This window comes from Vulpes lagopus, chromosome X (genome assembly GCF_018345385.1).
Source record: "Vulpes lagopus strain Blue_001 chromosome X, ASM1834538v1, whole genome shotgun sequence".
In the NCBI taxonomy this organism is placed as follows: Eukaryota; Metazoa; Chordata; class Mammalia; order Carnivora; family Canidae; genus Vulpes; species Vulpes lagopus.
In genome coordinates this window covers 117,987,678-118,003,655 of record NC_054848.1, presented here as the reverse complement: position 1 = coordinate 118,003,655, position 15,978 = coordinate 117,987,678, and the positions used below count along the sequence as shown (strand labels likewise).

The window sequence follows — 15,978 nt, the reverse complement described above, 5'->3', positions numbered from 1 at the left end:
GGGTTTAGCCCGGGTTTGCTATTAACTTTCTAAGCCCAAAAAACTCCCTTTCCTTTTCGGGTGAGATGATGTCCTTGTTGTTGTCATTCTTTCTTCTGTTAATATGGTTCATTACATTGAATGATTTTCAGAGGCTGAATCAGCCTTGCATTCTGGGGATCGAGCCACTTGGTCATGGTATATAATCCTTTTTAAAAAAATTTTATTTATTTATTCATGAGAGACATGGAGAGAGAGGCAGAGACACAGGCAGAGGGAGAAGCAGGCTCCCTGTGTGCAGCCCGATGTGGGACTCAATCCCAGGACCCCGGGATCATGCCCTGAGCTGAAGGCAGACACTCAAACACTGAGCCACTCAGGCATCCCAATAATCCTGTTTTATATGTTACTGGGTTTGGTTTGCTAGGGTTTTGTTGAGGATCTTTGCATCTCTGTTCCTAAAGGGTATTGGTCTGCTTTGTCCTGTTGGGGCTTCCTTGTGTCCTCATCTGTAAAATGATGTCATTGGACTAGACAACCTCCATGGTTTCCTTCAATATTCGTGTACTCTGACATTGTGGTACAAAGGAAAATTAAAAAACAGTGATTCTTAGGCATTAGACAAACAATACTTAGACTCATCCCTGTGTAATCAAGAGGCCAATTTCTCAACTATAGTTTCCATCTGCCTCACATCCAAGTCCTAGGAGTCTTTAGATGTTTAGGATGGAAACTAAAACCAGCCAGCTAGCTCATTTTAACTTCTTTCAAATGTGTGTGGTATATTTTCCTAGACCTGGGGTCAAAGGACAAATTGAACAAACAAGAGGAAAGGGGAGAAACCCAAGAATCCAAACGCGGAATAGGAAGGCAACGAAGAAGCACAGTCTCTCTACCAACCAAGCAAACCAGCCTTGACCTTGTTCTCCAAAGTAGTCAGTCCAATTCTACCCCTGCATCTGTTTCTGCAGCTGTCTTGTCTGCCAGGGTGTCAGTGAAGGGCCTGCCCAGCCCTAGCTACCAAAGGAAGGATGTGGTGGCTATGCTAACGACTGCTTGGATCTCCTTCCTTGGGGGCCATAATTGCCTGGTGGCCTCCGTGAGCCGTCCTTTTGGCTCTGTCACCATATGTGGCCCTAGGCCCACTCCCAATCACTGACAGAACATGGCAGGTGCACTAATGCAGGCCCACTCCTGTGAGGTACTAGACTCTTCCAATGGCAACTCTGGCTTGAGAACTTTCCATTGGCCTTGCTGGAACTTTCCTGGAGCTGCACTGTGGTCCAAGATGGTTCTTACCCAATCTTCCTCTGTCCCCCAGTCATCACAGGTTACCTGCACTGTGGGCTGAGGCTCCCCGTACCTTCTCTGGCTCCCTTTCCCTGTAGCTTTTGCAGGCTTCCCTCACCCCGATACATACCTTAGACTTCTAACCCCATATTGGTGTCTGCTTTACAGCAGACCTGAACAGACACAAAGGAGCACTTGGCTACTTAGCAATTCTTTCTGCCCAGAATACAGAGGAAACCCTTCTTTCCTCCTCCCCTGCCACTCCCCACACTGCCCGTGAAGTAACACGGTGAGCAGTGAGCAACGCAAGGAGCACTCCTCTATCTCTTCTCTCTCTCTAAGCACTTGGTTTGCAGCTCAGAGATTTAATTTCTGTCTGAATTTTACTGGAGTTTCTGTGATTTTCTGGGCCAGATACCTTTTTCTGTTATTCTCCTTCTATAGCTGTCATGAAATGGGCAATACAGGTCATAGGGAAACCCCAGACACATCTAGCAGCCCTCAGCAAACACAGTACACGGCCTTGCAGAGAAAGTTCTGGTATCTACTGCTCTCTCTCCCTCACCAAAGCTTTGCCACCCAGTAAATAGGTGGATTATGGGGCTGTTTTGAAACAATAAGGTCTAGCTCTGGGAACCAGAAAGGCAAACATGCATAACCTGCCACTACGGCTGGGCGAACAGATATCTTCTTTGACGTGTGAACATCCAATGAAAACAGATCCATCAGTTACACTAAACTTAGGCACAATCTTCAAAGTCAATATGTGCAGGATATACTTCTAGTTAGCTTGTGGACTTTAATAAAATTGGTCTTCTCCTAATAAATTAGTTTAAGGGTTCAGTTTGATTTGATTATAAAATTATATTTAATTGCAGGGGATTACAGCAATGGTGATAAACTGTCAAGAGTGTACGAAGTTCATATCCTGTTCCCAGATTCGAAGCTACGTGCCTGCTTCAAGATGCAGAATTTATGAGCTCAGGGTCTGCGCCAGAAGTCAGGGGACTCTAGCTATTACTCAGAGCCAATCATTTCATGGCCTAGCGGGACTCCCATACTCCAGAGGGGAAGTGCGGGGTTCACACAGATCAGCAATCTGGGCCCTGCTGGCTGGGGCATACTGTGAGCTGAGGGGCCTCTACCGCCTTCCTTCCCCCAATTGCCCGTCTACATACTGTATGGATGTGGGACAGGAGGGAGCTGGGTGCCCAAGGAGCTGCTGCCCAGTAGGTAGGGAGGTATTCTGGGCCCCCAAGGTACCAGGCTGCCGGAGAGAAGGAGGGAGGGGCTATGAAACTGTCCCTGAAGTTGCCAGGGACCCCTGGGGTTCTCCATGAGTGTGCGTTTCTTCTGAGGGCTTGACTATTTTGCTTGCTTCGGAATAGCTGTCATCGTACACTGTACAATGTGTACTGTAGGTCGTCCAATAGTTCTGTGCTGTAGTCAAGTACTATGGCTGACATCTGTTCAGTCTGCCTTGTGTAAATTTGTGCGACACGTATTTACTGAGCATCTACCATGATCTAGGGCCAGTGCTGCCACAACTTTGGTGGACAAGGCGGATGTGGTTTTTGCCCTTTTAGAGCTAGCACATTCATGTGATGAAGTACTTAGGCAAGGATTTGTAGTACAGGTTGACAAGTGCCATACAGGAACACTGAGGAGTGCTAGAGAACAAACAGGAGAACCCAACCTATTCTGAGAGGGGGTTAGTTAGAGCAGGTCTCAAGGCAAAACTGAGCTTTAAGGTGTGACCTGAAGAACAATGAGACATTGGCCAGGTGAGGGGTCCCAGGAAAATCAACTTTATCTGTGTCATGGCTGTACCCAGTGCCACTCCTCTCTGAACACCTAATACCCAGGTTGTGGATAGTTGGGGGAATGAAGCCTTGCAAAATGAAGCCTGAGGATATGGGTTCTCCCAGATAAAGAAGGGGCTTCTTTCAGGAGTCACATGCCATATGGGTGAGAGTGAAGGGGAAGGGATGAACAATCTTTACGTTTCTGCTCCTAACTTACTAAATTCCAAAAACTTGCTAACCTTCCTGAAGCCCTAGGGTGTCCTGTACTCCTGCTCCTTCTCTGCCACAGCGAGCAGTGGCCAGGGGTCTGGGACATGGGGATGGCATCACCTGCAGCTTCTAGATCAGAGCTGAATCCCTTTGGGGAGGGAGTAAATAGGCTTTCTGTAGGGGCGTGCTTGGGAAAGAGGGAGCAGATGGATGTGGACGGCCGAAGAGGTCGATTCTAACAACATAGCTAGTCGCTTCTTCCTTCTCTTGGCACCTGCCCCGGTTTTTGCTCAGGCAGCTTTGCTTGCCCCCATGCTGCCTCTGCACTTTGGGGAAACCTGGCCCCCCTGTGGGTTCTAGAAGTGGGGCACTTAACTCGACTCACATGAAGCAGCATAGTAGACACGCGCTCAGTTCAGGCCACTATGCTTCCCAGGGGGTTCTGGGAAAGAAATCTCCTTGTTTTTCTGACAGAGCTTCTAGAAACGACTCTCCTGCTCTGCTGGATGAGGGAAGAGGAAGCTTGTAACCCCTGGAGCTGCTGGCAGCTGTGTGTGCCCACAAGGGGGAGCCAGCTTTAGGATGAAGGAATAGGAACAGAGCTGGAAAGAAATAACATCCTCCTGTGCCAGCTGAACTACTGATTCAAATCACCCCTGAAGTGGACCCAACCACTGGGCTTCCACTTACCGGACTCAGTCAGTTCCTTTCATGGGTCAAGCCACTGTGAGCTGGTTTTCCTGTTACTTGTGACTCAAAACACCCTAACTGATAAGGAATCTAGCCTGGCCCCCAGACCTCCTAGTTCACAAGGTCTGCATTATACCTCCAGCCTCACGCTGGAGAGCGTCCCATTTCCAAAGATGAAGCACAGGGCTTGTCGGACCCGGTTCAGCCTCAGGTCTTGTTCCTGCATCCCCAGATCGGTTTACAGAGAAATCCAACGCACGCGAACCACCTGCATTACCTGCTCCTGCAAACACGTCTGGTGCGGACCAACTATGGCAGGCTTGGGTACTTCATTCACATCTCAAGTGCAGTACTCAAGCTCTTAAATACTCTATTTTGCATTAGTCAAGTGCGATACACATTTTAGAAGCTTAACAACATTAAGGATTTCTAGTTCATATTCAATTCCGAATAACTCGAATATGTACTTTGTGGGTTTCTGTGAGGAAAATAATTGATGGCCCAAACTGGAAGTCATCTATAGAAAATAGGCAGGGCAAGCTCCTAAAAGCAATTATTGGCATCAAGCTCGTGAATTTTTAAATCCCTTGAAAAGTCCGAGAACATACCAGAAAGTAGAGATTTCAGAGGTAATAACTGTAAACAAAATATTAAAAGCCCATAAGAGGTGCTGCCAAGTAGGATGCCGATGGCTCTAGAAACAATCATGAGGGCTCATTCTCGTTCTCAATCCCTAGTCCAATATTCTATCACAAACTTTATTTACCAGGAGAGTGGGAAATAGACACAAGTCAAGTGCAAGTTTACAGAGAAACGCTTTGCCTTCAGGAACCTCTTCTGGGAGTGGGGAGGTATATAGGTTGGAGTTTGCCTGGAAAATGAGCTCAGGCAGGGCAGATGGGGGATATGGCTACCACCACAGCAAGTGCGATTTAGGGGGGCAGGAACGAAGCGTGAGCATCCTGCTCTCCTCTGCACAGGACCGATGCACCTGGAGCATTTTGGTCAGTCGAGTGGAGCCTTACCCATCCAGCCACACCCCTATGCCTTGTGCTCAGTTTAGAGGCAGGCTGCCAGGAGGGAAGAGAAGACTCAGTGGGAACATCACAGTTGTCTTCAAATCTCTCAAGGACTCTGAAGTCAGGAGACCTTTCTAGGGGGTAGTGGGAGGGAACCTCCTTGTAATGTAATTAGTCTGCCAAAGAAGACACTTCCAAATGAAAAGGTAATGAAGCAAATAAAAGACACAAACAATATAGCTGTCAAAATGACAAAAAAACAAACAAAAACCAAACCCTCAACCTATCATTTCCACAAAGAATGTGCAAATCTAGGCTTGAGAGCTAGTAAAGGAAACCTCTTAATGTTTCTTTGAAATTTTTAAACCAAGGGTGGGAGCTTATTCAAATACAACCAGAACTTATAAGAACTTTCAAGTTATACTTTAAGCCTGAAGAGAAAACATATGCTGAAGAGCCTTCAGAATGTGCTTACTTGACACTGTGCTGGTCAAAGAAAAACAGCAGACTTAGAAATACGCCGTGGGTAAGTGAAGACCACTCACTGCTCTCTCAGGATGGATCTAAATGTATTGGTTTATGTTAGGAATATTGGGGCCGTCTCAGAGTGCCATGAATGGATCTTAACTGGGAAAAAAGCAGTGGGAAGAGTGGCCTGATTTTCTAAGCCAACTTTTTTTGGGGGGGAGGGGGGCGGAGGGCTTGGTTCTCATGCGCTGCTGTCACTGTGGTATGTGAAATGGCAGCCAGAGGTCCTGTTTTGTCTTTCCAACATGCATGAAACGATCACCACCACCACCACAGAATCGCCAGTGCAAATTACCACTGGAGGTGCTAAACTGGGGGTTCGTTAGAGGTTGGAGAGGCCCTGTGTTCCCAGATCTCACACTTGGGGAATGTCACGCACTGTTTGCCCCACGCTGGAGGGAGACCAGAGCCCCAGCTGGACCAGAAAAATGCAGCACGGTCCGGGGGGGGGGGTGGTGGTGGTGGCCCCGCATGAGAGCCTGAGTTCATCGGCCTTGAAGTCTGGGAGTTTCTACCAATAATTACTCAGAAGCACTCAAAAATAGTCTCAAGAGCTTAATTCGGCAACACCAGCAGATGCAATTCATCTGTCGTGTCACCCCTTCCAGCCAGCTTCCATTCATTCCTCCAAAGGGTCCTTCAGCTCACTTTGACAGAGTCAGAGAAGACTTCTTCCTTTTTGTTATTAAGTGGCGGCGCAGATAAGACACAAATAACTCTGATTAAAAAGTGAACACCACCAAGCCCTGAAATGCAGACACCAAAGGTTTTGGGAGCTGTGGATGTGAGTGGGGACACAAGAAGCAGGTGTGTCGACTTTTCAAAAGTCATTTGGGCATCAATCAGAGGCTCTCACTTCCGACTCTGTGTGCCAGTATCAAGGCCTTTGGAGCTGGTTCACATTGTGGTTGAGATCCTTAACTTTTTCCAGAACTCTACCCCAGGGCCTGGCACTTGCTCCAGCGGGATACTTTGCACAGAAAGCTAGTCATGCGCAGTGAGTCCCTAGCATCATTCTGTTGGCTATTGTATTAATCAGCAAACTGTGAGTTATCGGAGAATTTCTAGACTTCCAGATGCACCAGAGGACCAATAAAGCAAGTGGGGTTTCTTACCCCATATGGAGGCAGAGATAATGTCCCTTTCTGTCTATAGTACTTCTCTGTTCCCTGACCCATGTGTTGTAGTGCCACCAAAATGCCCAGAAAGGGCAGAAATTGTGTTCCATTTACCAGGGAAGTGATTTCTCACTGCTGGCTATGCCTAAGAACTCTATCCCATGTGTTTAACATGCATGCACCTCACCAGGACAGCCAGAAAACCCAGCTGGCTCCCACAAGACGATGCGTGTGCGCATAGTCACTACCACGTGCCTATGACACAAAACAGGCTTGCTGCCACTTTTGCATGGCACGCTAATATTAGTTGGAAAGAAGATACTGCTCTTGATTAGGAGAGGATTGGCAAGTATTTTAAAACTTAAGCCTTTCTTTTTCTATTGTGGTAAAAGTCGCCCTTTTAACCATTTTACGTGCACAGCTCGGCGGCTTCAGGTACATTGGCAATATTGTGCAACCATCCCCGCCATCTGACTCCAGAACTTGTCTATCATCCCAAACTGAAACTCTATTCCCTGTTAAACAGTAACTTTGCCTTTTGTCTGCCTCTCGCCCCCAGCCCCAGGCACACTATAGAGCTGGTTCTGTCTCTAGATTTGCTTACTCCTACTCAGAGAAGCGGACTCACACAGTATTTGTCCTTTTATGTCTGGTTTCTTCCACTGAGCATAATGTCTTTAAGGCTCATTCACATAGTAGCGGGTGTCCGAATTCCCTTCCTCTTTAAGACTGAATAATATCCATGATCTGGACCGATGGATTTTGCTTATCCACTTGGCAGTTGACGGGCATTTGGGTTCTTTCCACCTTTGGGCTGCTATAAATGGAGCTGCTGTGAACACTGGTGAACAGGTAACTGTTCAAGGCTCTGCTTTCCGTTCTTTGGGGTCTATACTTAGGAATGGAATCATTGGGTCATAGGGTAATTCCATGTTTTAATTCTGAGGAACCGTCATAACTATTTTCTACAGCAGCCGCACCATTTTACATTCCCACTAATGGTGCACATGATTTCCAATTTCTCCACACCCTCGCCAATGCTTGTTATTTTCTGTTTTTTTTTTTTTTTAAATAACAGTCACTCTAATGGGGGTCAAAATCTTGTCCATTTACATTTTCCAGAGCTCGTTTTTGAAAGTGTTGCCTGATAGAGCAAAAGGGTCATGGAATTATTCCCGCTTATTCTCACGTAGGGATGGTTGGGGGCCTCCCACATCTTACAAAGCTTTGTCACCTGGAAGTAAACAATCATTATTCAAAACTAAATGAGGAGTCCACCTTCATCTATAGGCCTACGGAGTTAGTTGGCTCTGGCAAATTCTCTTCATGTGTCATCCAGCTGTGGGCCCACAAAATCTAGCTCCCCACAACTATGCTCACTTCCTCTGCTCAAAAATAGAGGATGGCTAAACACGGTAGCATGCTACGGGGTGCGGGGGGGCGGGGAGCCAGAAAACTTTGTTAACATGGGAGAAGGACCAAAATGTGCAAGAAAGAGATCAATGTTGCCTCTCCACTCACTCTGCTTTGTCTTGGAAGCTTGTTAGTTCACTGGGAGGCAGAAGTCAGGGAAGGCTGTGCTGGGGGCACACATGGGTCTGGGATGGAGGTGTGATCTCTTTGGACCTGTGTGGGGCTTCTAGCTTGCAAAAACCTCACTCCATTTGAGGGGAGGAACTCACACAATAAGCTCTCATCTAACAACAATGCAATAAAACAAAGCATCATTTGTCACCCCAGGCAAAACTAATGGGATCAAATAAAAAATCTGAACTTTTTCAACTCCTTATGAAAAAGCAGAAACTTTTCTTTGGGGGGAGCGGGAGGGGGGTTTTGCTTTAACCATAAACAGTGTCCTACCCTCTGCTGCCCTCCTCAAGCTCCCAAGTAGCTGGAACACACTCGGCTGCATCATGCCACAGGCCCAGATGTTGGGATTTATCAACCCCGAAGGGACAGACGAGGCTAAAAGTACAAATGGACTCGGGAGAGGTTTCTTAAATCCGTGCTATGGGGCCATTAATGAGTTTGACAGGGGGTGGCTGGGTGGGGGGATGTGGGAGGGAAGGTTACGCATGCCCTGATCGCCATCCAGCCCTGCACGCAGTGACAATGCTGGCTGGTGGGGGGTGGGTGTTAGAGCCACAGCTGAGTGGAGCAGGCCCACCGTGACTTTCCGCTCACCCTAGACATTTTGTAGGTTTTGCTCACTCTTCACTTGAGGTCATAACAGCAGCATAGGGCGCTTCACTTTCAAATCCGCTGCACTTCTAGAACTGTACTGCCTCTCCGTGTGCTGTTCTATGCTTTGGGTTTGTACATAGTCATGAGGAGTTATGGCTTAAAGGAGCACAGCAAACACATTTCTGTGTGTCTGCTTCTACTCTTTGCCAACCTTCCCTCGCATTACAGTGACAAATAAGCAGGTTATTTCTGCGAATGCTGAAAACTCAAATAATGTCTACACTTTGTTTCTAAACATCTCATTTTGAGCACCCCGACTTCAACAAAGTTTATGGTTTCTCTTCAAGTATGCTATGGCAAAACAAAACGAACAGACAAAAAACCCCACAAATACCTGAGAGGGGGGTTTCTGAAAATGGCTGCCCTTTGAGTCTTCATAATGTAATTAATAAGCAATGATAGGATTCTATCTATCTATGGGTCTCTATTATCGAGGCCTCTGTACTGGGGGGCTTTTGGCACCCCCATCAGTTTTGGTGTGGATCTCACTGAGTGATGGATTATTACTCCAGAGGCAGAAACTACTGCTGATGTTGAAAAGGTTAGCACTTGACAAGCAGTGAATTTTAAATTTCTGCTTTTTGAAAAAGGGACATAGCTTTGAGGTGGAAGATCATTAATGATTCTCAGAAAACCAGAAGAGAAACGGAAAGAAAAACCGATTCTTGGTAATATTAGAACCAAGTTCTGAGACTGCATTTCCCAAATTCGACGCCCTCCAGAGTTTCGTTTCATGGCAATTGAGAGTGGTTAAAACGAAACCTGGTCAACACAGAGAAACCGGCCCCTAAATTTTCAAAAATGTATGTTACACTGTGACTGATTATATTTCCTCCCAAAGCAGCTAAAAAAAGGTTTCCTCAAGCTAAATAGCATTTTGTGGCCCAATTTAGAAAGAAAGGGAAAAGTAAGCTTGTGTGTACAGTCGTGCTCACAGACAAAATAAAGACAGTTATTCAGGAAACTGCTGCCCCATCTGGCAGAGATGTGTGCAGAGCGGCCCCGGATCCGGCCCCGGGCACGGGGAACCTGCCTCACCACCCCATCTTCCCCCATGCTCCCCGGTGTGGTGAGAGCTTGCCCAGAGGCCTACTCTTGCATTTCAGCAGGACTAACCTTTGAGATGCAATCTGTGATGCTTCTTGTCAGATTTAGCAAAAGACAAATGCAAGGAAGCTTTTCTCATAACAGGGGCAAAGTGCTGTTCTCCCCCAACTCTCTCCCTCTAAACAAGGGAAGAATTAAGGGGAGCCAGTGAAAGGACTCGCAAGTCCAGGGTCACAGACTCTCCCGGACAATATGTGGTGCATATGATTCAGGGTGGTGGTGGGGGTCAAGTATGTTGGCAAGAGGGCTGCCACCTGCTTTTAAATGCTCATGAACAGTTTGAGACTAGAAGAAGTTACGCCCAGGGCCACCATCTCTCTTGACTCTGCCTCTCTTTCTCTATATTTAAATTTTTTCTTTATATTTGAAAGCTTTTTTCTTCAAGTATAATCAACACACAGCATCCCCTTAGTCTCAAAAGTACCCTTAATGTGATGGGCACCGAATTACTGTGTAGAATCATTGAATCATTACACAGTATACGTCCCGAATGTTTCTCTGGTGGAAAGAGGAGCTGAGATAACTTTGACAAGAATAGATAATTCTCTTGGTCTAGCCCTGGTTTTATCATTTCTGTGTTCCATGAGAGGTCAGGATGCGAATGTAAAGATTTTAATTTGCAGTGCTAACTGAGACAGCAGTAATGAACGGTTCTGCTCTGCTGAGCAGGTGAGTACAGCCTTGGAAATTCCAACCAAGAGAAACCTTGAGTTTTTGCGAGGTTTTTGTGGGAGGCTTTGCGAATGGGTGTGAGTGGGGGAGGGGAGGGGCAGGGGGATGGGAAGGCATCCCTGCAGGTCCAGTGCCGGCGCTCTGAGTGCTGGCATCCATCTAGGGCCCTGAGCAAGGCTCGGAAAACACAATGCACACAAGGGACACCCATCCCCCAAGGCCAGTGACTAAGCAGAAGCAGCGCTCCTGCGGCACTGGTGCTGGATGGCCAGCGAGGTGGCCCACCGTCGGCTCTCTCGGCCTGGCAGCAGCAGTCCAGGGGCCCATTTCTTTCTTTTTTTTTTAAAGATGTTATTTATTTATTCATAGACACAGAGAGAGAGAGGCAGAGACACAGGCAGAGGGAGAAGCAGGCTCCATGCAGGGAGCCCGATATGGGACTCGATCCCCGGTCTCCAGGATCACACCCCAGGCTGCAGGCGGCGCCAAACCGCTGCGCCACCAGGGCTGCCCCAGGGCCCATTTCTTACTCAGCATCCACTGCAGCCCCCACAGGGCTCCCCGCACCTCTGCTGTCCGTGCTGGGAGGGAGGAGCAGCCGCTGTCCTCCCCTTCTCCCGGGCCAGGGGGGCTCAGAAAGCTATGGCCTGGCTCAGCTGCTCTGGTCCTTTCAGGGGTCACGACGTGCGTCCTCCACATGACTTCTCTCCAGCCACCTGACAAATGTCCTCCCTGACCCACTCCCCGCCAACAGCTGGAGAGGGGCCTGGCCACTGAGGCTCTCTAACCTAATGCCATCGGGTGACTGGTGTTCCAAGTGGCAGGGACTCCCTAGAAATAGTGGCAGCTGACATCGAGGGACCATCCCGCGAGCCAGGCCCTCGGCTGTCCCTCACCTCATCGAATCCTTCCGACAATGCCATGAGACGAGGATCCGAGGGCGTCCAGCTCACGGGCGGGGAGGCTAAGGCCGGAGAGGGAAAGGGGGCTGGCTGGGTAAAACGCGGCGGGCCTGCGGTTTGGAGCCAAGGGGTCCTAAGCCTGGGCTCTCCGGAAGCTGGCCTGGAGCCCAGCCCCGGGGCGCGTCCCCTGCCCCACGCCGTCGCCCTGCGACCCGGGCACTGGGAGGGCGGCCCTCGAGCCGGCGGACCCCAGGCTGAGGGGGCCAGAAGGCTTCCCCGAGGCCCCGCCTGGCAGCTACCGCCCTTGAGCCCCTTCAATATCTGTGCAAACAGTGTCATGCGCCTCGTGGCTCCATGTCTCCGCAGCGCCCCTTCCCCGGTGCCTCGGCCGGCCGGCCTCACAGATCACATTTCAGGCCTTTTTGTTCTTCTTCCAACTGGCCAGCGGCCACATCCCTGCTCCCCAGGACACGGCCCTCCAGCTCTGCAAGCCATGTGGCCCGCAGGCCCTCGCTGCCACCTGCCAGCCCCACTCTTCCGGGTCCCGTCCCCTCCACGGACCTGTCTTCCTGTCCGAGCAAATGGTGGGCCCCTTCCCCAGTGGCTGCTGGTAGAATGGAAGTCCCAGGCGACCTGTGCGAGGACGCCCAGTAAGTGCCCAGGGAGAAGGAGCCCCAGGTTACACATTGCACCTTGACTGAGGACAGAGAGTTGTCGCCCAGCCCGTGGGAGTAGGGTGAGGGTTGTGGTTGAGGAGATTTGGGGTCACTTCCATTCCCACACACCAGGGCTGGGTGTCCCGACTCCAAGGAGTCCCTCCCTTAATAATGCCAGGTCCACATTCCTCATCTGTAATTTCAAACCCAAAAGGCTCTGAAAGCCTATTTTATTTGGGCAAACTTGGCATCGACATTGATTTGGGGACAAAAGTTGGTGTGCACTTAGTTAGATAATCACGTTTCTCTGCAAGAATCAAGAAACGCTACCCCATGTTCCACCAGCGGTTTGTGTGATATTTGGTAGACACCCCGTATTACCTTTCAGAACGCCCTAATGTTCTGAATTGGGAAACACATCTGACCTAGGAGGGGGTGAATCCCAGCCCAGGGCCCACGCTAGCCCTGGCCCAGCGCTTTCCTCACTTGCAGCCGAGGCTCAGAGGGGCTCAGTGACGTCGCTCCCAGCACAAGGCCCGGCCAGGGGTCGTGCCTGCTCTTGAACCCCCATGCCCACGCTTCAGCTGCCACACTCAACTGCCGCCCTGAAGCCAGATGGCATTTGCCTTTTCCCTTTAGTGCAAACACATGGTCCACTGCAGTCAGATCATTCACGTTAACTGGTCAAGTGAACTTGCCAGAGCTGAGCAATACAAGTCAACAAATTAAAAGCTTCTATAGATGACTGGATTCAGCCTTTCTGCATACTCAAGAGTTCGTTTGTCAGCTTATGTTTAGAAAGTACTCTTTTCAAAAACCAGAACCGGGATTACAGTGAAGGCCCAGTACTTCTGTGGTCACCATGATCACACTTGGAGATACCACGAACTAGTCTACATCACCATGTGCTAGGTGAGGAGACTTTTCTGAGGCTCGATTTGGCCTTCAGTAAAAGCCGAACAGGGTGGCCCTGCTGGGAGGGAGAAGCATGGGTCTCCTGTCTTCTCTCCCCTGCAAGAGTGAGCAGGGCTGACTTCTTAGTCCTTCACAAATATGGAGAAAGGCCAAGAGAAGGAAGAGTGGAGTGGCTGACATGCCCAGCCTGGAAGCCCACTCTGTGTTTTGCCTAGAGGAGTGCCATGGACAGAATGGGGGAGCCTGGGCGAGGGGGAGTGAAAGAGACCCCCGCCAGCTGGGCAAAGATGGCCTTTCCCCTTTTCCAGCAGGCCTGGAGTTGTGTCAAGAGGACAAAGCCTGGCAAAAGGAGAGCCCAAGACGCTAGTAGGCCCCGCAAGTGCCGTCAATCTTGTGGTGGCCATGGGGTTGGGAGAGAGCACTGCTCCTATTCTGTCTTATTCAGCACTGGTTTTGAGGGCCACATCTCAGCCCCTAGAAAATGGACCTGGAGACTCAGGACCAGGAGTTAGTGATAGCAAACCTTCAGTGGTACTTTGTGCTGCCAAGCCCTGTTCAAAATGCTTTAGACATAGGGGTGCCTGCGTGGCTCAGTGGTTGAGTGTCTGCCTTTGGCTCAGGGCATGATCCCGGGGTCCTGGGATCGAGTCCTGCATTGGGCTCCCCGCAGGGATCCTGCTTCTCTCTCCCCCTGCCTGTGTCTCTGCCTCTCTCTCTGGATCTCTCATGACTAAATAAATAAACTCTTAAAAAATAAAATCTTAAAAAAATGCCTTAGATGTAATAATGTGTTTAATCCTCAACCCACCTATCATCACCTATTGCCCGTTTTGCAGAAGAGGCAATAGTTAGGAGATCAAGGCGGGAGCAGAAAGCTCCGGAGGCAGCGCCCCATGGCCGGGGTTACAAGCATGGGCTCTAAGGCCAGACTCCCTTCTCTGGCCCTGAGCCGCTCTGTGAGCGTGGGTGATTCTGCTGACCGCCTCGGTCTTCTCGGCTTTTAAGGGTACTCTATCTCCATCGCTGGGAACTCAAGTGGAAAAAGGCAGGTGAAGTACTGAGTTGCATGCATGGCCTGTGGGCACTGGCCGGTGCTGGCAGGGAAGGCAGCTGTTGGCAGTGGTAGCCTCCCATTTGCACCCCCTCCCGCCCTCCCCTTGGCTGATGGTGGTCACCTGAGCTCCTCCTAGCCTCAGGGAGCTTGGCTGCTCCCTCCTTCTCCTGAGCACTTTCTCTGGCTCACCTAGGTAATCAGTTGGGTGTGATTTTCATGCCTCCAGTCATTAAAGATTCTGCTTCTGAGCCAGCAGATCTGGTTCTGAGGCCACACTGTCAGGCTACAAATGTACCCCACTGCAGGGGGTGGGGACCGCACATGGCTCACAGCGTGAGATGGTGACGTGTCTCCAGGCCGAGGACCTTGCCTGCTAGGGTGAGAGTTCCAGCACTGGGGCTGGTGCTCCCTGAAAAGAGATGGCAGGAAGCCCACCACATACTCAGACACAAGTGCTGCCGAACTACACCAGTTCCCTGGTGCGGAGCTCTCTGCCTGCTTATGCTTCATGAGGCATGGAGGGGAAAGACATGGTCTCTATCCTCCGGGGGCAGCCCCGGTCACACTCACCCAGGGCCCTCAGAAAAGAGGTCAGCCCTGACAGGTGCTTCCCTTAGGCCAGGTCCCTGGCCAGGCTGTCCTCCTTGGCTGCTCTACAGAAGATGGAGGCAGCGTGGGAGACAGAAGTACCGACGATGGTCATGGAGAAGCTTCCTGGAGCAGATGGTGCCTGAGACTTGGGAGCCAAAGGAGTGGGACAGGAGGGAGAAGGTGGGAAGGGAGAGCCAGGCCCAAGGAATGGTAGCAGTAGGATTGAGAATGCAGAGTGGGCCAGGAACTATAAGCACTCGGATGATACAAGTGAAGCGCTGGACGGAGCCCGATGAACACCAAGTCTAAGAAGGTAGAGGGAGCCAGGTGATGGGCCTCTGGAATCTTCTGAGCAATTGTGAAACATGATCAGTTCTCTATTATATCTGGTTTCTTGAAGGTGATGGTTTGAGTGATGGCTGGTTTACTAGGGGAAACCACTGTAAGAGTCAACTCTGAGTTCAGACAAAGAAGCAAGAGGACCTGAACTCAGGGATGGCTGAAGGCAATGGAAAGGAGGGACCAGAATGGACAGTTCCCCGGGCAGGCAGGTAACTGACATGGTCCCCAACGACCCCTGCCTCCTGGTGTTCACACCTTCATGCTCGTGTCTAATGAACAGAACACAGCAGAAGTGACGGGATGTCGCTGTCAAGATGAGGTTCTAAAGACTGTGACCTCTGACTAGCTGGCACTCCCTCTGTCTCTCTTGCTGGCACATTCTGTCTTGCTTACTCAGATGAAGTCGGCTGCCATGTTGTGAGATGCTCTACGAAGAGGGCCACATGGCAAGGAACCAAAGGAGGCCACTAGCCAACAGCTCATGAGGAACTGAGGCCTTGGTCCAACCACCTGCAAGGAACCACTTCCTGCCAACAAGCTCGGGAGTGAGCCTAGAAGCAGAACCTTCCCGGTGGAGCTCGAGGTGACCACAACCTTAAGAGTGACTCAAGGCCAGAAGACCCAGCAAGGTGATGCCAGGACTCCCTGCCCACAGAAACTGCGACTTAATACACATGTGTTGTTTTAAGCGGATGTTTTACAGTAATTTGCCACCCGGGCAAGAGATAACCAATACAGGCAGGGGTCAGAGCAATGGCAACGGAAAACCATGGTCGACACCCCCCGGGGAAGGATCAGCTGAGTCCAGTGATCGATCGATCAGATTGCAGGAGATGAGGGAGAGGGAGAAGTCACA

The 15,978-nt window shown here is 50.0% G+C and overlaps 1 protein-coding gene across 5 annotated transcripts in view; it reads right to left on the bottom strand.

Moving 5' to 3' along the window:
• Window positions 1-15,978, bottom strand: part of LOC121482971 (mastermind-like domain-containing protein 1) — a 119,527-nt gene that overhangs the window by 20,884 nt on the left and 82,665 nt on the right. The window lies entirely within an intron of this gene.